The 23888-nt window shown below is 52.0% G+C and overlaps 1 pseudogene; it reads left to right on the top strand.

Moving 5' to 3' along the window:
* Positions 1 to 23888, top strand: part of LOC135292707 (zinc finger protein 850-like) — a 216147-nt pseudogene that overhangs the window by 36869 nt on the left and 155390 nt on the right.

The raw sequence follows: 23888 nt of genomic DNA, 5'->3' as shown, positions 1-23888 counted from the left end.
TGGAAAGTTATGTTGTATTAATTTGTAGTACTGCATTAATCCTCTTAACAGGCTATTGCTTTTAAGGGTTAATCCTTTGCTAGCGAGGTGTGCTTTTGTGTGGCAGAGAGCAAAACACACCAAGACGTCTGTAATTCTATGCTTTTTATGGTCCTTTATTATACTAACTCTGACTGTCCAAGTTCTTATAGCTCTAATTATTATTACTATTTTCATAATTATTTTATTATTATTAAAATTTTAAAATTTTAGAACAAGCGATTGGCATTTTTCAAGATGAATCAGAGGAAAATTAAAGCCAAACCAAAAGGAGAAGCAGGCACGTGTGTTCCCAGCATGGATCACAGGGAATGTGGGTCACCAGGGCTGTGCCCAGTGTGGCTCCTGCAGTGGGGGATGGAGCTGGAGCAGCGCACTAAGCTCTTCCCGCACTCGGGGCACTCGCAGGGCTTCCCTCACCGGTGCCTCCGTTGGTGTTGGGTCAAGTGAGAGCTGCTGGAGAAGCTCTTCCCACACTGGGGACACTCGTAGGGTCTCTCCCCAGTGTGGATGCGCCGGTGGGTGACAAGGTGGGAGTTGTGCCTGAAGCCCTGCCCGCAGTCGGGGCAGCAGAAGGGCCTCTCCTCTGTGTGAATCTGATAGTGCTGGAGGAGATGGGAGTGGATCTGAAACCCCTTCCCACACTCCCCACACTCGTAGGGCCGTTCCCCAGCGTGCATCTTCTGGTGGCTGATCAGGGTGGAGCTGTGCCTGAAGCTCTTCCCACATTCCTCACACTCGTGGGGCCTCTCCCCAGTGTGGATGCGCCGGTGTCTGACAAGACTACAGTTCCGCCTGAAGCCCTGCCCGCAGTCGGGGCAGCGGAAGGGCCTCTCCTCTGTGTGTGTGCGCTGGTGCACGAGGAGATGGGAGCTGCAATGAAACCTCTTCCTGCACTGATCACACTCGTAGGGCCGTTCCCCAGTGTGGCTCCTCTGGTGTACAATCAGGTTGGAACTTATCCTGAAGCTCTTCCCACACTCCAAGCACGTGTGGGGCTTCTCCCCATCAGGAACCTCCTCATGGACCACCAGCTGCGAGCTCTGGCTCCATCTCCGGCCGCCTTCCCGGCCCAGGCTGGCTCTTTCCCCCTCACATCCCCGCCATCTGCGTTTGCAGCCCCTCCTCGTGCGGCATCTCCGGGGCTTTTCCTCCCCGTTGGGTTCCTGCGCCGTGGAGCCGCTCAAAACGGCCTCTGCCACGAGGTTCTGCTGTGCGGGGCTGGGAGATGGAGCAGGAGAAAGCGGGAAAGGGGCACTGACTTCCTCCTCACCTGCATCAGTGTTCAGGGACATCTTCCTCTTCCTCAGAAGAAGTGACAGCGGGCAATCCTGGTTTGGGATGAGCACATTGAGTTTGAAGGTCCCTCTGCCCAAGTCCATCTCTACAAGTCACCAGAAAACTAGGCTCCAGAAAAATCTCCCAAACACCAAGATTCAGTGATGAAAAACCCTCCCCAGGAGCTCCCCACCCCTGCTCCCGCCCCTCTGCTGTTCGGAGTTCCCCCTGTCCCAGCTGCTGGGGTCACGCTGGCATTGGGGTCCCCCTTCTCCTCGGTGCCCGCCCTCCCCAGCCTGCTGGCAGTCCCAGCAATCCCAAAAGCTGCCCCCTCTTTGCTCTGCCCATTCAGGGATGCCGGGGCTTTTTGGGCTCCCTTTTGGGCTCCCTTCTCCCCTCATTCTCTGCTCTGGGCTGCAGGGGCTCCAAGGAGTCCCCCCTGCCCCTCTCCAGCCTCTGCAGGCTCCCGCCAATGGCGGCGCTCCCCCCTCTCTGGGCTCCCCACTTTGGGCTCCTGGGGGACACAGGGCTCTGCTCCTCCAGGCTGCCTCTGCCGCCAGCCGCCAGCGCCACCCCCCGATGTCCCCCCGAGGGGCCTTTTCCGCTCAGCCTTGCACTTCTTCATTCTCCAAACATCCCCCCAAAAAAAAACCCAGCCCAGGGACCCCCCGGGATATCTGGGCCAAGCTCCCCCTCCCCGCTCACCTGCGCCATGGGGGGCGATGATCCCACAGGTGGGGGCTGCGAATGCACGGAGGGCTCGGCCGCGTGCTTCCTCCTGCTCAGCCTTCATCCGCCTTTGTCCCTCCCTTTCCTCTTCCTGCCCCTTCTCCTATTCCATCCCCCCGCCTCCTCCTAATCCTTCTCCTCCCTAACCACACCTCCTTCTCCTTCTGTGGCTGCTCTCTCTCCGCCTTCCCCCTCCTCTTCCATCTCCCCTCCCACCCTCCTCCTCCCTAATCCCGCCTCCTCCTCCTCCTTCATCCCCGCCCTTGGCTCCCTCCTCCTCCTCCCGCAGCAGCAGCGACCCCCTCGCTGCCCCGTTCCCGGAGCCCTCGCAGCCCGCGGCAGGAGCGAGGCTGGAGCCGGCACAGCTCGGCACGGGCAGCGCGGGGCTCTCGGCTGCTCCCGGCCGCTGCGGAGAAGGGGGGAAGCCGGCCCGGGCAAAAGGAGAGGCAAACTGCGACAACTGGGGGCCCCCCATCCAAACTGGGCCCTGCTGGGGAGCCTGCCTGGGCACTGCCAGCCCTTGGGGCTCCTCTCGGCACAGCCGGGAGCGGGGAACGCACAGAGGGCTGCGGGATCCCAGCGCTGGCAGCACTGCCAGGGACTGGGCTCTGCTGGGACCATACTGGGACCATACTGGGAGTGACTGGGACTCTACTGGGTTTGTTCTGGGATCATACTGGGAGTGACTGGGACTGTACAGGCTTTGTACTGCTATCATTCTTGTTATGAATAGAAAGTTGTATTTTTTTAAGTTTCAGAGTTAAAAAAACCAAGCCAGACCGAGTCAGACTCCTTTAGGTTCCCTGCCAAGAAAAGCCCTTAATCACTTGTTAATGGCAGGTGATTAACTGATTGTTTCCCTGATGCTGGCTGTATGCCAAGGAGATACCAAGGGAAACCCTCCAGGGTAAAGAGATGGGCAGTGACACCAGAGACAACATGCAAATAAGAAATGCAGTGCAACCTGGGTTTTTACAGTTTTACAGTTTTTATAAGAAAAACCCCTAAAATCACGAGCCAACAAGTGACTTAAGTGACGTCTAAGGATGGGAGCATTGTCCCGTACCTGCTTGAATCTTTTTATTTCTCACCCTAACCAGAAAAGAAACTGATTAAAGAGACCCCCCGGGTTTCTAAACCAACAAACCAAGGACTCCACGACTCTCCCGTGAGGACAGAGTCCCCAGTTCTGTCTGCAGACCAGCGGACAAAACTGCATCATCCTCCTGCTTCGTGCCACGCCTGGGAGCAGCGGCGGCGAGGGCGCAACCCGTCGATTTCTTCCCACCTGAGCTGATTCTTCTTAATAAAGGCATTAAAAAGGAGAAAGATCTCCTGCCCATTTATTTGAATTCTGGGATCATACTGGGAGGGAGCAGGAGCCCGCAGAGGCAATTGAGACCATGTTAGGGGCAAATGGGATCTACTGGGAGTGACTGGGATTATGCTGAGGGTGACTGGGAGCAACTGGGAGCAACTGGGCTCATGACAGGAGTAACTGGGAGTGGCTGGCTCCATGCTGGGAGTGACTGGAAACAACTGGGCTTCTACTGGGACCAACTGGGATCACACTGGAGGTGACTGGGATCATCCTGGCAGTGAGTGCCACTGCACTGAGGCTGACTGGGAGTTCTTGGCAGCAAATGGGATCATACTGGGGAATAACGGGAGGGACTGGCAACATGCTGGAGGGAACTGGCATACACTGGGAGATTCTGGGATTGACTGGAACCAATGGGAGGGTGAAAGAGAGCCACTGGAACCATGTGGAGCACAACTGGTTCATACTGGCAGGGACTGGGAGCACACTGGGCTCATCTCTGGATCACACTGGGAGGGACTGGACTAATACTGGGTGAATCTGAGAGCGACTGGGAACACACCCTGCACATCATCCCCCATACTGGGCCTGACTGGGAGCAACTGGGATTATACTGGGACCACACTGGGAGCGCTGGCATGTGACTGGGATCCAACTGGAGCTTACTGGGATCATATTGGGGTTGAAAGGGAGTGACTGGGATCACACTTTGGGCTACTGGGAGCACCTGAGAGAAACTGGGATCATGCTGCAAGCAAACTGGAGGAACTGGGCAGGACTGGATACATGCTGGAGGCAGCTGGGATATCCTGGGCATGACTGGGGGATCACACTGGGAGAACTGACACCTTCCTGGGGCCCCTGGCAGCGCCTGGAAATGACTGCAGACATGCTGGGACAAGGTGGGAAATGTTGGGGGGTTGTGTGGATTTTGGGGGGTTTGGATTTTGGGTGTTTTATTGGTGCTTTGGGGGGGGTGTTCTTCTGGGGGTGTTTGGGGGTTTATTGAATGGGTTTTTTTTGTATTTTGTATGGTTTTACTAAGATTTTCCTGGTTTTTTGGGGATTCTCAGAAATTCTGGGGGTTTTATTGGGATTTCTAGGAGATTTTGAGGCATTTCACTGGAATTGTGGGGGCTTTTAGTGGGATTCATTGGGGATTTGGGTTTTTTCAGAATTTTCGTGGGATTTTTGGGGTTTTGTAGGTTTTTTGGGTATTGCCATGATTTGTTTGGGTTTTGGAGGGAGATTTTATGGGATTTTTATTATTTAAGGGACATTTTTAGGGGAATTTGCAGGGTTTCATCGGGATTTTGGGGGTTAGTGAGATTTCAAAAGATTTTTTGAGCTTTTATTTGGATTCTAGGGAGTTCTAATGGGATTTTGTGACATTTGTTTCGGATTTCATGAGTTTTATTGGGCCTTTAGGGGCTTTTAAGGAGATTTTGATGCCTCTCAGCCCTTCCGCAAACCCTGGGACAACCCCATTGGCCCCAGACGCCCAAATCCCCCACAAATTCCACTAAAAATCCCAAATTCCTCAAGAAATTACAATAAGATCCTCCAAAACCCCAGAGAATCCCACAAAATCCCAGTGAAACCCACCAAAACTCAAAAAAACTCCCCAAAATTTCACTAAACCCTCTCAAAAATCAACCCCCCAACCCCAATAAAACTCCCAAAATCCAAAACCCCTCAAATCCACAAAACTCTCAAAGTCCCATAACCCCCCAAAACCCAATAATTCTCTTCAAAACCTCTATAATTCCCCCTCATCAAATACCCAATAAAGTTCTAAAAAAGCCCCAACATAATCCCCCAAATCCTCCCAAAACTGCCTCAAAACAGCCCCAAATTGCCCCAAATCCGAAAATTCCCCAAAATTGCCCCCCAGAACCCCCCAGACTCTCTGGGGCCGTGCTGGGTCAGGGGCAGCGGCCGGTGGAACAGGAGCCACCTCAGGGGCCCTCGGAGCTCTGTGGGGAGGGGGCACCATGGGAGACCCCCAGAAACGGGAGGGGGGGGGGCTGGGAACCCCCAGGATCCCCAAATCTCCCCCGGGAACCCCAAATCCCCCTGAAAAGCCCCCAAGGTTGGCCCAGGACCACCCTGGAACCCCAAAGTCCCCCCAGCACCCCCAGGACCCCCCTCGAGACCCCTCTCAGGACCCCTCCCCACCCCCAGATCCCCCCACAGTGCCCCACGACCCCTCCCCAGACCCTCCCTGACACCTCACGATCCCCCAGCCAAGACCCCTCCCCAGACCCCGCCCCACACCCCGGAACCCTCCCCAAAGCCCCCCCAGCCCCCCGGACCCTCCCACGCCCCCCGATCCCCTCTCAGCCCCTCCCGGCCCTGTCCCGGCCGCCTCAGCAGCTCCCGGAGCGCTCCGGCCGCTCCCAGCGCCGCCCCCGCTCTCTGCAGCGCCCGGCACGGCACCGCCGCTGCGGCTCGCCTCTGATTGGCTGCAGCGCCGCGGGGAGGCGGGCGCTGCTGAGGGGAGCCGCGCCCTCATTGGCTGGTTCGGGGCGGGGCGCGCCGCTATTGGCTGGGGAGCCCGTGCAGGCGGCGGAGGCGGGAGATTCAGAGGCGAGCGCGGCTGAGGAGGGCGCTGAGGGGAAACTGGGGGGGTTTGGGGCGGTCTGAGGAGAAATTGGGGATTTTGGGCAGATTGACGGGAAATAGGGGGGTGTGCGGTGGGTTTGGGGGTGAGTGAGGGGGTCTGAGGGGGCTTTGGTGGGTCTGAGGGGGCTTTAGGGATCTTTGGGGGCAGCTTGAGAGGGTCTGGGTGTTCTCAGGTGGGTTTAGGGGAATCTGAGGGGAATTGGGAGGGTCTGAGGGGATTTTGGGGGATTTTGAGAGGAGCTGGGGGGATCTGGGGCGTTCTGAGGTACATCTGGGGGGCTTTAGCGGAGTGTGAGGGGATTTCCCAGGGTTTGGGGGGGATTGAGGGGTCTGAGGGGGATTTGGGGCAGTCTGATGGATTTGAGGGGGGTCTCAGGTGGGTCTGGGGTCAATTTTGTGGGGAACTGGGGGGTCTGAGGGTCCCGGGAAGGTTTTGGGGGTCCAGGGTGATCCTGGGCCAACCTTGGGGGGGTTTGGGGCTCCCGGAGGGGTCCCGGGGGAGATTTGGGGGTCCCGGGGGGTCCCAGGCCCCCCCTGAACCGGGGTCTGGGGGTTTCGGGGCGAGGGGGCACAACAGGGGTTCCACCCCCCCCTCCCGTTTCTGGGGGTCTCCCATGGTGCCCCCTCCCCACAGAGCTCCGAGGGCCCCTGAGGTGGCTCCTGTTCCACCGGCCGGTGCCCCTGACCCAGGACGGCCCCCGAGAGTCTGGGGGGATTTTGGGGGGCATTTTTGGGATTTTGGGGCAATTTTGATGAATTTTAGGAAGGTTTTTGGGGATTATCTTGGGGCTTCTTTAGGGCTTTATTGGGTATTGGATGGAAGTTTAGGGGGAATTATAGCGGTTTTGGAGAGAATTATTGGGTATTGGGGGGTTATGGGATTTTGGGGGTTTTGTGGATTTGGGGAGTTTTGGATTTTGGGGGATTTTATTAGGGCTTGGGGGGGGTGGTTTTTCAGGGGGTTTAATGAAATTTTGGGGAGTTTTTTTGAGTTTTGGTGGGTTTCCCTGGGATTTTGTGGGATTCTCTGGGGTTTTAAGGATCCTATTGTAATTACTTGAGGAATTTGGGATTTTTAGTGGAATTTGTGAGGGATTTGGGGGTCTGGGGCCTTTGGGGTTGTCCCAGGGTTTGCGGAAGGGCTCAGAGGCATCAAAATCTCCTTAAAAGCCCCAAAAGTCCCAATAAAACTCATGAAATCCGAAATAAATCTCACAAAATCCCATTTAAACACCCTAGAATCCCAAAAAAAGCCCACAAAATTTTTTGAAATCTCAATAACCCCCAAAATCCCGGTGAAACCCTGCAAATCCCCACAAAAATGTCCCAAAAACCATAAAAATCCCACAAAATTTCACCCAAGACCCAAAGAAATCATGACAACATCCAAAAAAACCCACAAAACCCAAAAAAGCCTACCAGAATTCTGAAAAAAACCCTCAAATCCCCAATGAATCCCACTAAAAGCCCCCACAATTCCAGTAAAATGCCTCAAAATCTCCTAGAACTCCCAATAAAACTCCCAGAATTTCTAAGAATCCCAATAAAACCCAAAAAAATCTCAGTAAAAACTCCCAAAAGACAAAAATCTCAAAAAATTCAATAAGCCCCCAACATCCCCAGAACAACACCCCCCCCAAAGCACCAATAAAACAACCAAAATCCAAACCCCCCAAAATCCACAAAAGCCCCCAACATTTCCCACTTGTCCCAGCATGTCTGCAGTCATTCCCAGGCGCTGCCAGGGGCCCCAGGAAGGTGTCAGCTCTCCCAGTGTGATCCCCCAGTCATGCCCAGAATATCCCAGCTGCCTCCAGCATGCATCCAGTCCTGCCCAGTTCCTCCAGTTTGCTTGCAGCATGATCCCAGTTTCTCTCAGGTGCTCCCAGTAGCCCAAAGTGTGATCCCAGTCACTCCCTTTCAATCCCAATATGATCCCAGTAAGCTCCAGTTGGATCCCAGTCACATGCCAGCCCTCCCAGTGTGCTCCCAGTATAATCCCAGTTGCTCCCAGTCAGGCCCAGTATGGGGGATGATGTGCAGGGTGTGTTCCCAGTCGCTCTCAGCTTCTCCCAGTATTAGTCCAGTCCCTCCCAGTGTGATCCAGAGATGAGCCCAGTGTGCTCCCAGTCTCTGCCAGTATGAACCAGTTGTGCTCCACATGGTTCCAGTGGCTCTCTTTCACCCTCCCTTTGGTTCCAGTCACTCCCAGTATCTCCCAGTGTATGCCAGTTCCCTCCAGCATGTTGCCAGTCCCTCCCATTATTCCCCAGTATGATCCCATTTGCTGCCAAGCACTCCCAGTCAGCCTCAGCGCAGTGGCACTCACTGCCAGGATGATCCCAGTCACCTCCAGCGTGATCCCAGTTGATCCCAGTAGAAGCCCAGTTGTTTCCAGTCACTCCCAGCATGCAGCCAGCCACTCCCAGTTGCTCCTGTCATGATCCCAGTTGCTCCCAGCTGCTCCCAGTCACCCTCAGCATAATCCCAGTCACTCCCAGTAGATCCCATTTGCCCCTACCATGGTCTCAATTGCCTCTGCAGGCTCCTGCTCACTCCCAGTATGATCCCAGAATGATATCAGTACAAAGCCAGTACAGTCCAAGTGTGATTCCAGTATGATCCCAGTACAAACCCAGTAGAGTCCCAGTCACTCCCAGTATGATCCCAGTATGGTCCCAGCAGAGCCCAGTCCCTGGCAGTGCTGCCAGCGCTGGGATCCCGCAGCCCTCTGTGCGTTCCCCGCTCCCGGCTGTGCCGAGAGGAGCCCCAAGGGCTGGCAGTGCCCAGGCAGGCTCCCCAGCAAGGCCCAGTTTGGATGGGGGGCCCCCAGTTGTCGCAGTTTGCCTCTCCTTTTGCCCGGGCCGGCTTCCCCCCTTCTCCGCAGCGGCCGGGAGCAGCCGAGAGCCCCGCGCTGCCCGTGCCGAGCTGTGCCGGCTCCAGCCCCGCTCCTGCCGCGGGCTGCGAGGGCTCCGGGAACGGGGCAGCGAGGGGGTCGCTGCTGCTGCGGGAGGAGGAGGAGGGAGCCAAGGGCAGGGATGAAGGAGGAGGAGGAGGAGGCGGGATTAAGGAGGAGGAGGGTGGGAGGGGAGATGGACGAGGAGGGGGAAGGTGGAGAGAGAGCAGCCACAGAAGGAGAAGGAGGTGTGGTTAGGGAGGAGAAGGATTAGGAGGAGGCGGGGGGATGGAATAGGAGAAGTGGCAGGAAGAGGAAAAGGAGGGACCGAGGCGGATGAAGGCTGAGCAGCAGGAATCACGCGGCCGAGCCCTCCGTGCATTCACAGCCCCCACCTGTGGGATCATCGCCCCCATGGCGCAGGTGAGCGGGGAGGGGGAGCTCGGCCCAGATATCCCGGGGGGTCCCTGGGCTGGATGTTTTGGGGGGATGTTTGGAGAATGAAGAAGTGCAAGGCTGAGCGGAAAAGGCCCCTCGGGGGGACATCGGGGGGTGGTGGTGGCGGCTGGTGGCAGAGGCAGCCTGGAGGAGCAGAGCCCTGTGTCCCCCAGGAGCCCAAAGTGGGGAGCCCAGAGAGGGGGGAGCGCCGCCATGGGCGGGAGCCTGCAGAGGCTGGAGAGGGGCAGGGGGGACTCCTTGGAGCCCCTGCAGCCCGGAGCAGAGCATGAGGGGAGAAGGGAGCCCAAAAGGGAGCCCAAAAAGCCCCGGCATCCCTGAATGGGGAGCAAAGAGGGGGCAGCTTTTGGGATTGCTGGGACTGCCAGCAGGCTGGGGAGGGTGGGCACCGAGGAGAAGGGGGACCCCCAATGCAAGCGTGACCCCAGCAGCTGGGACAGGGGCAACCCTGAATACCAGAGCGGAGGGAGCAGGGTTGGGGAACTCCTGGGGAGGGTTTTTCAGCCCTGAATCTTGGTGTTTGGGAGGTTTTCTGGAGCCTAGGTCGCTGGTGGCTTGTAGAGATGGACTTGGGCAGTGGGGCCTTCACAGTCAACGTTCTCATCCCTAGTTTTCCCCAAACCAGGATTTCCCATTGTCACTTCTTGTGAGGCTGTGAGAGAGAGGAAGATGTCCCTGGACACTGAGGCAGGTGTGGAGGAAGTCAGTGCCCCTTTCCCCCTTTCTCCTGCTCCATCTCCCAGCCCAGCACAGCAGAACCTCGTGGCAGAGGCTGTTTTGAGCGGCTCCACGGCGCAGGAAGCCAACGGGGAGGAAAAGCCCCGGAGATGCCGCACCAGGAGGGGCTGCAAATGCAGATGGCGGGGATCTGAGGGGGAAAGAGCCAGCCTGGGCCGGGAAGGCGGCCGGAGATGGAGCCAGAGCTCGCAGCTGGTGGTCCATGAGGAGGTTCCTGATGGGGAGAAGCCCCACACGTGTGAGGAGTGTGGGAAGAGCTTCAGGTGCAGGTCCAGCCTGATCAGGCACCAGGTGATCCACACTGGGGAACGGCCCTACGAGTGTGATCAGTGCAGGAAGAGGTTTCAGATCAGCTCCAGTCTCCTCGTGCACCAGCGCACGCACACAGAGGAGAGGCCCTTCCGCTGCCCCGACTGCGGGCAGGGCTTCAGGCGGAACTCCCATCTTGTCCTGCACCGGCGCATCCACACTGGGGAGAGGCCCCACGAGTGTGAGGAATGTGGGAAGACCTTCAGGCAGAGCTCCACCCTGATCCAGCACCTGAGGACCCACACTGGGGAACGGCCCTACGAGTGTGGGGAGTGTGGGAAGAGCTTCAGCCAGCATTCCAGCCTGATTGTCCACCAAAAGATCCACACTGGGGAGAGGCCCTACGCGTGCTCCAAGTGTGGGAAGGGGTTTCGGATCCACTCCCATCTCCTCCAGCACTATCAAAGTCACACAGAGGAGAGGCCCTTCTGCTGCCCCGACTGCGGGCAGGGCTTCAGGCAGAACTGCCACCTCGTCACCCACCGGCGCATCCACACTGGGGAGAGGCCCCACAAGTGTGAGGAATGTGGGAAGAGCTTCAGCCGGAGCTCCCACCTGATCCGGCACCAGAGAACCCACACTGGGGAACGGCCCTACGAGTGTGGGGAGTGTGGGAAGAGATTCAGACATCACGCCAATCTGATTTTGCACCAAAAGATCCACACTGGGGAGAGGCCCTATGAGTGTTCCCAGTGTGGGAAGGGGTTTCGGATCCGCTTCCATCTTTTCCGGCACTATCAGAGTCACACAGAGGAGAGGCCCTTCTGCTGCCCTGACTGCGGGAAGGGATTCAGGCAGAACTCCAACCTCGTCACCCACCGGCGCATCCACACTGGGGAGAGGCCCTACGAGTGTCCCCAGTGTGGGAAGAGCTTCTCCAGCAGCTCTCACTTGACCCGACACCAACGGAGGCACCGGTGAGGGAAGCCCTGCGAGTGCCCCGAGTGCGGGAAGAGCTTCGTGCGCTGCTCCAGCTCCATCCCCCACTGCAGGAGCCACGCTGGGCACAGCCCTGGTGACCCACATTCCCTGTGATCCATGGTGGGAACACACCTGCCTGATTCTCCATTTGGTTTGGCTTTAATTTTTTTCTGTTCTTCCTCTCTTTGCCCTCCAAAAGCCAAGAGGGATGGATCTGTCACCTCAAAACCACTCAAATCCCACTGAAAACAACTGAATTTTAACCCATAAAGGTTCAATCCCTCCTCAAATTGCTTGTTCCCTCCTCAAAAAAACTCAATCCCAGGCCAAACTCACTCCAGTCCACAGCCACCAGGGTGAGATGGGGTTGGAAGGGGATTGGGAGAAGTGGTATCCCAATTGGGAGCAGTGGGATGGGGATTGTGTGGGGCTGGCTGGGTGTGATGTGTTTGACAGCAAATAAAACTTTCAGAGTTATGATTTCTGTCCCATTCATTTTCAGTCAGTTCTGTTTGCAGAGTGCCGCCTTCTCAGCTGATTAATTTGCTATTAAAATCCCATTTTTCAAATCATCTAACCCAAACAATTCAAAAACCAATATCCAAATATAGCACTCAACTACATTAAATTTTGAAAAATAATTGGGATTGTTTGAGAGTACTTAAGGGTGTTATTAAAGTTTAACTGTTTGGTTAAAATGTGTGAGAAATTCTAGTGGTGCTTGGTTTTGTGTTTAGTGTGTTTGTAATATGAATTGTTTTACTAAGGTGTGTTAGATTGTATGACAGTTTTTTTAGATATTTTTAATCTAAGGTATATTAGTTACTGCATGAAAATTTTCAGAAGATAGTTCTTAATACATAATTTGTTTATATTTATTGGTAATATTATAGTAATTGTTATTGTTTTCGCTTGAATCATTGGAGTATCGGAAGGAAAAATATTTCATTTTTATTAGAATTGATTTAATTTTATTTATAGTTTATTGATTTATAATTTTGTTTTCAGTTGTTGAGAGGATAGGAAGGAAATTCAAGGGCAGGAACATCTTTTTCCCCAGCTTGTGCAGCCCAAGTCTGGGTGCCATTCAGCCCAGAGCTATGGGATAATATTGTAGTGCCTCCCACACACATTCTGCCTCCAAGAAAAGTTTGGCTTGGCTTATTAGAGTGAAATAAATAGAAGCGTAATAAAATGGACAGTTAAACTCATCCCTCTTGAATGACTCTCTTGCTTTCCAGTGTCAGTCCTGCACCTCATGCTCCCAAGGCTTGTTACGAACAAGTGTCTTGAGATTGCTTAAAAATTCCCAGGCAAGGTTCAGTAAAAACCAGATTGAATATTAAGCAACAGCTCAGGAAAATTCATTGGCAACATTCACATTATTACTTACTACTTGGTTAAGGAACAACATGGGGAAAAAAAGCAAGGAACGAAATTCAGTCAAGCAAATGAGAAACATTCTGAGAATTATGTGTGTGTGTGTATGTGTGTTCAGGTGCATTTGAGAAAGGGACAGAAAGGACAAGGATCAAAAGGAATACGGCCTAAAAGCTTAACAGCACTGGAGCTGAGCAGTGGTTAAACTGGAGCCTCCAGGAGTGGGCTCTTGGCCCAGGATCCATGGCTGCTCAGTCATGCTGCCAGTGCAGCAGCTGGAGAGCGCGCTGGCTCTGCGAGGCCCCACTCAGAGGGAGGTTGCTGCTGGCACCTCTGGGCTCCAGGAGAGCCCCAAGGGCCTCCTTTGGGAGCGCTGTTCATGGGCCACAGGCGAGGGGCCTCAGCCATCAAGGCTTCATCGTGGCCGCAGCGTGGGTCAGCAGCCTGGCTCTGAGAGTGGGAGAAGGAGGATGTCATGCCATTGAGGCAGGAAAAGCGGTTTCCAAGGCAGTTCACAGGACACCCCAGGAGCTGGTCAGACAGCACAAGTGCCTGGCAGCGCTCGGTGTCTCTGGGAAGCTCAAGAGGAGCTGGGCCCAGGGGCTGCTCAGCAAGGCCCAGGCCTGACAAGCGTTTCTCAGGTCACCGTGTGGCCGGACAAGGCCGGGGGCGTTCACCACCACAATCTGAAGCACGAGGTTTTGATGTAGGGTAAAAAGCCATGGCCCAGTGGAAGTGGGCCGTGTCCTCAGGCCTGTGGGAGAATCACAATGCAGATCCTTGTGCTACTGATTCCATCTCTCCCACTTTTCTGAGTTCTTGGTGGCAAGGTCATTTAGGTTAGACACACAGCTCTCTGAAGCTTTCTGCACAATGAATTAAAGAGAGATTACACATCCCTGATCATGTTCTGTTACAGTTTAACTGATTGATTTAAGAAATTTCTGGAGCAGAAAACTTGCTTCCTCAGATATTTACTGTGTGTGGCACCAAGCACAGAGGAGAGATTTAATGTCAAAGGCATGGCCCAGGCAATGCTCTTTTGACGAGTTCTGCCCTGAGCTTTCCTGAGGAAGATCTGAAAGGTTCGATGTCACTGGCACAAGCTCCTGCAGTGGCTGCTGGCCAGCAGAGCAGGGCTGGCAGCTGTGCAACAAGTGTTGCCACAAGCAGCAGCTCAGCCAGGGCAGCAAATCAAGAGCTGGGAAGGAGCTGATCTGAAGGCCAAACCTCCTTAGCTCCCAAAAGAGCTGGAACAGTTCCTCATTCCAATGAGGTGCAGTGTTGGACACGGCTCTGTGTGAGCACTGGACACAAGTTGCTCCCACTGAGTGCTGTGATGGTTTCTGCAGGAGCTCTGGGCTCCTGTGTGTGCTGGACACAATGAGGAGAGAAGGAGCCAAGTGCACTGACACACCTTTGCCTTGAGCATGACCCGGCCTGGACCAAACACACTGCAAGCTTTCCCCTTTGGCCCATGTCTCGAAATGTCAGGTCAGCTGTTGGACGACACAGGTTGGTTTGGTGTCAAGGAATTTCCCTCAGAAATACTGGGTTTGTCTTCCTCTGTGCCTTCCCCTCAGCAGCCTTGGGGCTGCTCCTGTGTGAAGCCATGGGGCTCACACAGTTTGGGAGAACTTAATACAGGACACTCTGCAATGAGTCATCTCCTCTAAAGTGTTCCAACAATCCCCTTCCAGTAACAGGAAATTAATACTAATAGATGAAAGTGGAAAAAAATTGCAACAGTTTATTAAGAAGCAGAATAGCTGAAAAGCAAGCAAAAAGGCCAGTGAGTTCTAGATATCAAACTGCCAGACCTCACCGTCCCCCTGCTGGGACAAAGACCCAGAATGCCGGAGGAAAATCCCCCCAGGACACGCGTTACAAGGTGGTGCTGGGTTCTCCCTCAGGAAGAACAGGAGCTGTCACGGAGCAGCTGCAGCAGCAGATGAAAGCTCCATGCTTGTCCAGCGTCGACTTTCTCCCAGAGGCAGAGCTCTGTGGAGCGGTCACGGCAGGTGAAGCAGCTGGGCTGGAGCCCCTCGGTGTCTTTTCTCCCCGGCGTGGCTCAGCTCACGCTCTGGGGCTGGGAGCGGGGCTGCTCCACTCCTGCCGGCACCATGTCCCTGGGCTTGGACAGTTTTCTGCCAGGAGAGCCCAGCATGCTGTTACACAGATCTCTCATAAAGGCCCAAACCAACTCCAAACACTCTGCCTACAGCAGCGTTTCACAAAGGGCTGCAGAAATCCAGGACAGCTGCAAGTGAGTGTCAGACGGCTTTTGTCTTGTTCTAGCCAGCAGAATTCTTGATGAACTGATGCAATTTTATTCAGATGTAACAGAGGAGCTGTGGTTTTTTATTGAAATATTTCATGATGAGTAACAAGCCTTGGGAGCATGAGGCACAGGACTGACGTGTGAAAGCATGAGCATATCCTCCAAAGTCACCAGTTTAATTGTCCATTTTATTACCCTTGTATTTATTCCACACTAATAAGCAAACTCAAGCTTTGCTTGGATATAAAACAGGCACGACATACCCTACGGTCTCTTGCAGGGTCCCCAGGGCTGGCAGTGACAAAGCAGGCAGTCTGCTTCATTGTGAATCACTACAGATCTGCATCACAATGTGTTTTTAAGTAGCATGGTATTATTAAGATCTCCTTTTCTGCACGAGATACAAAAAGGAGGTTCTGAAATGATTTCCATGCAAGCAGGCCGTAAAGAACTGACCCTGCTATCCTAACGAAGCTTTGGCTTTGGCAATTGCACTCTTCCCATTCATCTTTTGACGCAGACACTCCAGGTTTTCCCCACACCCCTGCAAGGCTGGCAATCCCTGTTTCCCATTTACTGTTCTTCCCTAGAGCCAGTACAGTGGCTGCTTTGAAACTAAAAGCCCTGAGATCTGGGCATCTTGAAGGAGCATGAAATGCTAATTAAGTGTTCCCATTGGTAATACCCAGGTCTGCACTTCCCAGAGCTCTGAAGCAGCAGCAGGAGGGCCATGCATCATTCCTGTTGGTGGATGTTCATGTTTCTGGTGTGCAAGAGCAATGGCTTTGAGGAGGGACAAAAATGCCCCTATTCAAACAGTGGCTGTGCCAGGAGATGTGAAGTTTCACTGCCTTTTTTAGGATAGTTTAGAATGATCTAAGAGAATACTGTGGCATGGAGCAGGTCCCTAATTTTGTCTCCAGAGAAATCCCCAAAGGACACATCGGCTCTGCTGGTGATGGCAACCCCATAAGCTCGTGGACTTGTTTTCCCTGCAACATGCCACCCTGCCTGGGCTTTACTAGGCCAGGACTAGACCCATAGCTATGCCAACGCATGCAGCCACGTGACACAGAGTCAGACAAAGTTTTCCTTCAGAAAACTCAATTAACACATTCACATGCAGTTTCTTCTAGAAGATCAGAAGCTGGCAACCATGAGGACTTTGCTGTCAAAAGGTTACAGTTTGCACTGGGCCCAGAAGTATTTTTCCCTAAGGCAAAACAAATTGAAATGTGAAGTTTAAATTTTCAAATTACTATGAAAGGAAACTGTAGAATAATTTCTGGAAATTATTGTCAATGCATTGTCAATGATCATGCAGCCCACCAAGAGCTGGAGCGGAATCCAGAATTTCTTGTTCCAGCTATGCAGGAATTCATTACCCTGGCAAGCACCAGTCCATGGGAACAAATGATCCCATAGCCCTGGGCTGAATGGCACCCAGGCTGGAGTGGAAATAGATTTGAGGAATCCTTGTCACTTGTTATTGGCCTCACAGCCCACTCATCTCTCGGCAAGCAAGTTGCAAAAAACACCGTTGGACTGCTGTCCTGGGTAAATCTACATACAGATGACTTTTCCAAAGCAGGGCATCTTTTCCCAGTGAAATACACATCCTCTTCTTACCCATGAAATTGTGCCTGAAGTCACCTGTGAGCCAGATCTGTGTGAGATTGCAAAGGAGCAAAGCTTTGGCATTTGGGCACACTTCTCTTGGTTTCTTTGCTCAGGGCTTTGTTGAGCACAGAACACATCCAGGTAGAAAACTTTTGACCATACAGGATCTTTTGGTTCCATTGTCCCCCAAACATGTGAAGAGGTGGTCCTGTTGTAATGCCAATTAACAAAGAGCAGCACAAATGACACAAAGAAAACATGGCAAAAGAGGAAGAGGAGCAGCCCAGTGAGGAAAGGATGTGGTGAGACACTGGCACATGGAGTGAGCTGCATTGCCATAGCCTTGAGGCTAGCAGGTCCTGGTCACACATTCTCCTTTTGGTTTATTTAAATTTTTATTTATTTATTTATTTACCTTTTTCAAAAACATCAAAATAAAATATATACAATTAAAAATATGTCATCAAAATTTCAAGATACAATCAAAACACATTTATTCAAAACGACATTTAAAGATCAGAACATATGTACATCTCTAACTAGGAAGACTAATGTATAAATCCTATTCTTGAAACACTCTTCATGCAGGCGGCAGCTTCTTCCTGAGCTTGGAGGAAAGAGAGCTCTTCTGGATGGGAGGGTAAGAGATAATGGGAAGTCAGCACAGAAAACCTGTTGGTAAGAGTGTAGGCAGTCAGATCTGCCAAGTGGAGACACAAAGTACAGCAGAGGCCACAATGCAAACCTAACACAGCCAAAGCACCATATTTCATGGGACATATTTCCTGCCAAGATCTTTTATGGGACATTATTTCCAATAGCTGCACAGGGAAACATGCTCCTGCTGGCAGACACTTGAGGCAGGCCGGGGGCAAAACGCTGATCCACTTCCAGAGAGGCACCCCAGGAACAGCCTGGCCTCTGGGCTGCCCTGGGACAGCAGGGAGCCCAGAGCCCTGTGCTCTCCAGCAATGGCTCAGCTGCACATGCACCCTCCTGCTCCTCTCCCTGCCCCACAGCTGAGCAGCCCTCCAGCTGCACGGGGCACTGGCAGCAGCACAGCTCATTGCAGGGCCACGCGCAGGGCACAGCTGTTCCCTGGCAATGTGCACAGCCTGGCTGGGCTGCCACAAGACCCTTCCTCCCAGCAGAGAGCGGCCCAGCTCCCCCCTCACCTCTGTGTGAGCCTGAGCCAAGCTTGGCCCTAACCTTGTCCTCAGTCTGGAGTTGCTTCAGGCCCCACTCACCATGACTAGGAAGGGTGATGGAGAGAGCAGGGGCAGATGCACGCCCTTCCTTAGTCTTTTGTCATTTTTGGCACAGCTAAGAGGTCACATCCCGAGGTGTCCAACTCAGCCCTTGGTCAGCTTTCTGGAGAACACGATGGCTTCACCAGCCCAAAAGGCTGTTGAGGTTTTCCCGCACGTGGGGAGGCTTGCTGGCAGCACACTTCCTCAGCTGGGTGCCCATCACCTCGCAGAGGGCACAGGCCAGCTTGGTGAGCACAGTGCGGATGCTGGCGCTTGGCACAGGCAGCGCCTTGTTCTCCAGGCAGGACCAGAGCACGGGCAGGGCGCAGCGCTGGACCACTGCAGGGCTCCTGGCATGAACCCACTCCACCAGCACTGCCGGGACAGAGACACAGCTCCTTACCCACCAGCCTCAATGCCAACAGGGATCTGCCTCTGCTTGTGCTTCTTGGGAGCCTCTCTGGCTGAGGTCAGTGAAACAGCACACAGAGCCCCATGACCCAGAAACGGGCAATGCAGCTGGTCATCCTTGAAACAGAACCACCAACCCCTCAGGACTAATTTCTCCAAGCAGAGCCTTGTCCCTGTGGCAGACTTTGTACCTTTCCTAAAGCATTTCACAATCTGTTTCTGCAAGAACAATGACTGAAATGTCAAATTGCTTTTTATTTCCATTAAGAAGTTGTCTAAATCCACACTGAAGATTTGGAAATGCACCCTAGAGAGGCAATTGAGAGATTTCTAATAAGAAGGATGATTCAATTTTTGTAACTTTGATGTCAAGGGCCAAAAGTTTGATCTGGCTCTCCCCTTTGCTCAGTGGCACACAGCAAAGGGCAGCATTAGAACCCACTTCAAAACTCCAGCCCACCAGAGATGGGTGCTGCCTGACAGCTGGATGAGAAACACCAGTGACTAGCTGGTGTCTTTGGCAGAATGCTTTTGAGGCTTCCAACAAAATGCTGTTTCAAACCTCAGGGTGTCTTAGAGAATTACCCAGACCCCATTGCTGTGGCATTTGGACATCTCCACATTTTAATGGCATTTCCACTCCCAGTGTTAATGGCATTTTTTCTTATAATGTCCACTGAAAAAGGGGCATAGCGAGAGAAAAATGCTGCACAGAAGATGGAAATTTAACCAAAACACAAGTGTTTTCTCACATTGTCTCTGAAATTTGCACTCTGCTCATTTTCTGAACTGAACCATATCAAACACAGACAAAAAGATACTACCAACAGGCTTCTTGCATGGAAGATTTGGCTGGGAGATCAAAACCTGAAGTGCTCTGGAGACCATTCTTCTTTTCTGATCAGGCAAAATGTTATGTAGTAGCCATTTATTATCCTGTGCTGGAAGAGACTTCATTTTCTCTATGCTGTTAATCGACCAGCACCTTAATGCAACAATTCAACATTGAAACAGCTCCTGAAAGACTCCCAACCAATTCTGCTAAGCAGGGAAAGGGTTATGGTACCCCTTTCTAAATGGGAGTTCATTTGAGTTTAAATGTAATTAAAGACATTGGTGACTATTGAAGGTGAGGAACAGCTGTCTGTTCCTACTAAATCTCAGGAGAACATCTGCTCTTTCTAAAGCAGTCCTAATTTATGCTTAATTCCTTTATTTGAAAAAGAGTTCAAAAGAACTGCAAAACTAAATTCCCTGTTGCTGGAGATCTATTTTATTCAAATGCTCTATAACGGGCCTTTGACATTCCTAATCACTGAACATGCCCTTTTGAGATTCCTAATGAAGACACAAAGTTATGACACCTAGCATTTAAAGATACTGGCATAATTAGCAGTGGATTTAGCCCCAGCTAAAGCAAGGCTAACAATTGTCTTCTCTGCTATATATTGAGATTATAATTTTTCCATTCTTTGGCTACTGCTGACATAGCAAGCTCCTCTGAGGAATCCATTAACAGCTGCATTTGTAGCATTTGGGACAGCGCTGACACAGGCAGACACTGTTTGCACACCCTGAAATGCTCACTCCAATGCCACTTGGATTCCAGCACAGGCAGGGAGCCCAGCACTCTGCTTCTGCCCCTGTGCCCCCAAAGGCTGCCTTGCACTAAATCCCTGCCTCTAAGACGTGTGTTGAGTTTTGACCTAAGCTGGGACCCCCAGGCTCTGCACGGTTCAGCCTCAAAACTTCCCAAGAGAAAAACAAGAATTCTGTGAGAACAAAACAAACTGATTCCCTGAAACAGCGTTTGCCACCATTTTCCCTAAAGGATCACAGATGTCCCTGAGCTCCCGAGAGAGGAGCCAGCTGGGGTATTTGAGCCCCTCCTTTCCTGCAGGTGGGTTCTGAGATGCCCCAGTGAGGGCTCAGCCCTGAGGCCGAGCGCTGCCCCAGCTCAGGTGCTGCACAGCTCTGCAGCAGCCAGGGAAACCTGCCAAATACACCTGCCTTGGCTGCTGGGCAGGAGGGACAAGCTCAGCACCTCCTGGTGTGGAGGAGCTACTCTGCTGTCTGCTCACAGGCATTCCCTGTAAATACTCCCTCGGAGACCTCTTGGCTTAGAAGGGGAGGCCATACCTGCGATACTCCCGGTGACATCCAGCAGAGCTTGGCCACTCAGATGACTCCATTGGTGGCTGAACTCTTTCAGCAGTGATACTTTATCTACAAGTGAAACACATGTTTCTGCTCACTTGTCTGAGGTCATAGGAGAAAGGAGAGTGGGGAGGGAAAGGGCAGGGGAACCCCATTTTATCAAAGAAAGTAAATTTCTGCTGATTTCTGAATTGTTTTTGACTTTCCTTCCTGCCTACTTGGCAGGGTTTCAAATTCCAAAAGAAAAGCTCTTCTTTCACATTTGCAAATCCAAACTCATCTCCTGTACCAGGAGCTATGTTAAAGCATTTCACTTCAGGGACCTCAAGAGGAGTTCAGTCACATGTAAGAAGCAGTGAAAAGGTTTTGCATCCCAGAGCAAAAAGGAAGAAGCCCATCCTTGGGACACAGAAAGGCACTGAGTCAGGCAGTTCAGGACTTCACAGAGCAGCTGAGCTGGAGAAAGTGGAAATTCCCCTTGAAGATCTGCCTCCTCAACACTCCATTTTTCAAGCATTTTCAGAGCTGACATAAGTCTGTGTGGCAAAGGAATTTAGAGCAACCCTTGCCTATGTAGTTCTTTGCTATTGCCATTTTGCCCCACACAAAACAACACGTAGAACAAGGCATCGCTGCAGCTGGATTTAGACTTGCTTGTTACAAAGAAATTAACTTGGTGAATCATAAGTTCCCCTTTGAAAAAAGAAGAGAAAGAAGAAAGGTAGAACATAGACAGCTAATGCCTATAATGTAGAGCCTGCCAGGTGGCTGCTCTGCAGAAGCTCTGATGGGCCAGTGTCCCTGCATACCAACAGCAAAGCTGTTCATTTGGGAATTCAAATGGGGACCAAGAAAACTGCAAAACCCCTTTCCCTCTGAATTGTAGCAAAGTTGTAGTCCAGGACTTGCTCTTCAGAGCTGCAGCACAGAGCCAAGGGCTGCTGGGACTGTTGGGCAATGCTGCTGCACATTCCAGCCTGCTGGGGATGGTGCATAAGGACTGCACCTGCACAGCTTCTGGTGGCTGCCAGCTGGAGCCTTCCACAGACAACAGCAGCTGCCAAGGCACTCAGCGCTCTCTTGTGTGGGAGAGACAGAGGCACAGGACAGGAGAGTCCGTGCCAGGGCTCAGCCTTACCCAGATGAGCAATGGATTCTTCCAGTGCGTTCACAGCTGCGGCATGAACCCCGGGATCCTTTGAGTTCAGGTTCTTTGTTATTCCCTGCACCAAAGGGATCATCACCGGGTTCAGGGCATCTTCCAGGAGGCTGATGATTTCAGCCAGCATGTCCAGCGCCTTCTGCCTCACTTTCTTGTGGCTGTCAGATATTCTCAGGACAAAATAATCAAAAATCTGTGAAGAGAACAAGCAACATGAAAGCTGGATTAGAATGTCTTTGTTTGAAGAGTGGATATAGCACTCAGCAACGTAAAAGATGAAAGTGATCCTCTCTCTCAGGTCAGCACTTGCTTGCACAATTTCACTCTTTTCCTGTGGGCCACTCACTGGAATGGTAGCACAACCTCATGCTGCTTGAAAGATTTTCTTCTGTTTTTAAGAGGTTTGGTTGGGGACAGATTAGTTCCTATTGTATTTCTCTCCATCTAGAAATCATTAAATCAATTCCATTTGTTAATGCAAAAGGCTACCTTTGCTTTACAATTATCTAAGCAGATATTTACAATGCCCATTTTTCTATACAGTTGCCTCAAGTACTGAGGGCAGCTATGATTTTGGCAAAACTATGGCTGGAGAAGATCTAAGTTTGATTTTGTCTGTCTCAAAACCTGTGTCTGGAGAAGGGCAGGGCTCTGATCAACTCTTCCAGGATCCAGATCATTTCTCTAACAAAGAGGGAGACTTGTGAAATGAAATGTGCTGTACAGCTCTCATTAGAGCAGGTTCAGTCCCTTGACAGCCACAGCATCAGGCACCGTATTCTGGAAAAAGGGAAAAAGCAGCTACTGGGAGGAGAAAGGATGGATCTGTCCTTAGCTGTTTTCTTCCTTTCCAAAGAGAACAAAAGGCCCCCCAAGAAGGGTGAGCACTGTCTTTACCAAGAGGAATAGGGACAAGTGGAAATGAGTTCCAGAGTTGTGCCTGAGCAAGACAAGATGGAGTTTACAGAAAAATTCTTTCAAAAAAACTGGCTTTAAACCAACCCAGCCTAATACTTCTCTTCCCCATGCAAATCCATCATTTCTCTAGAGAACAACAGCCATGCTTTCAGTGGCTGGATTCTCTTCACTTAACCCAACTAGCAGTAGGAGACAGCAGCAATTACAGCAGCAGAAAATGCTGCCATCATCTGATGAGCAGTATCAATGGGCACCTGCCAGACAAATGCAGCTGGACTGAAAAAACGTGTCCTGAAGCCTGAACCTGGTATAAATTTGTCTGGGTAAGAGGGACCAGCCTGTCCCAAACAGCCAGGATGGAGTGCCAACACTCACTGAATTAACTTTACATCTGCAGCCTTAGGAAAGGAGCTAAAGGAAAGGGACAATGAAAACACCCTACATATTTGGGCAATGTTAGCGGAGATGAGCTGGGGGCTGGTTTTGCTCAGGTCTAGGAGGAGTGCCACTCCTTCCATGCGTGTCTGAAACCCCTTGGCTTCCAGGAGATGGTAAAGCTTCTGGAGCGGCTCCGTTTCTTCCACAGCTGCAGGCAGCGTGACCTGGGCTTTGGCACCGTGTGCGAGGCATCCATCAGAGGTAGGTTTCACCCTGGAAAATAAATCCAAATTAGGACCTGTTGGTGACAATGCCTTCAGTTAATTGTGAGCAAAACAGCTTGAGGAGCTTTCCTAATGATGTTATTTGAAGCCAGAAAATCATGAGGCTCGGAAGAACAACATGGACCTCGTGACTATCATTATGGGAGACAATCTGCAAGGAACATTCTCCCAGTGCTCACTCAGGAAAACCAAGGATGAGATGCATCTGATCTATCTTCAGATGGCTTCCAAGGCACACGGGTTAGATTGCTTTGTGGGGAAAGAGAGACACTACTTCCAAGTTTAAATGCCTCTTCATATGGGATGTGTGTGCCTTATAATAAGGAAACTCATCAGTCTGGAGAAGTGTCTCTACAACCAGGCATGGCAATCTGCAAAAGCAGCTCAGATGCATCTGAACAGATGAACAGGGGCATATCTGAAGGATCCAGAAAATCAGTAATAGAGATAAAACCAGAAGCCAGACATCCCAGAACTATGCTCACATTTTGTTTGCTTCCCTAGAGACTAGATGCACAACTCAACAACCCCACAGGGAACATTTCTCCTGGATCAACCTGTCTCTTCCATGAGCATGGAAAGATGCTAGAGCCATGCCACTGAGGCATGTGGTCACGTTCCTGCCACTGCTGAGCACGACAGAGCTAAATAAATCCCCTCTGTTATCAGAGGAGCATAGGTAGCTCTGCCACTGGCATGAAGAGACAGCAAAGACCAAATTCCCGTCTTAAATGC

This window comes from Passer domesticus, unplaced genomic scaffold (assembly GCF_036417665.1).
Source record: "Passer domesticus isolate bPasDom1 unplaced genomic scaffold, bPasDom1.hap1 HAP1_SCAFFOLD_44, whole genome shotgun sequence".
Classification (NCBI taxonomy): domain Eukaryota; kingdom Metazoa; phylum Chordata; class Aves; order Passeriformes; family Passeridae; genus Passer; species Passer domesticus.
Note: the sequence above shows the minus strand (reverse complement) of the source record. Positions and strands in the feature narration are given on the sequence as shown.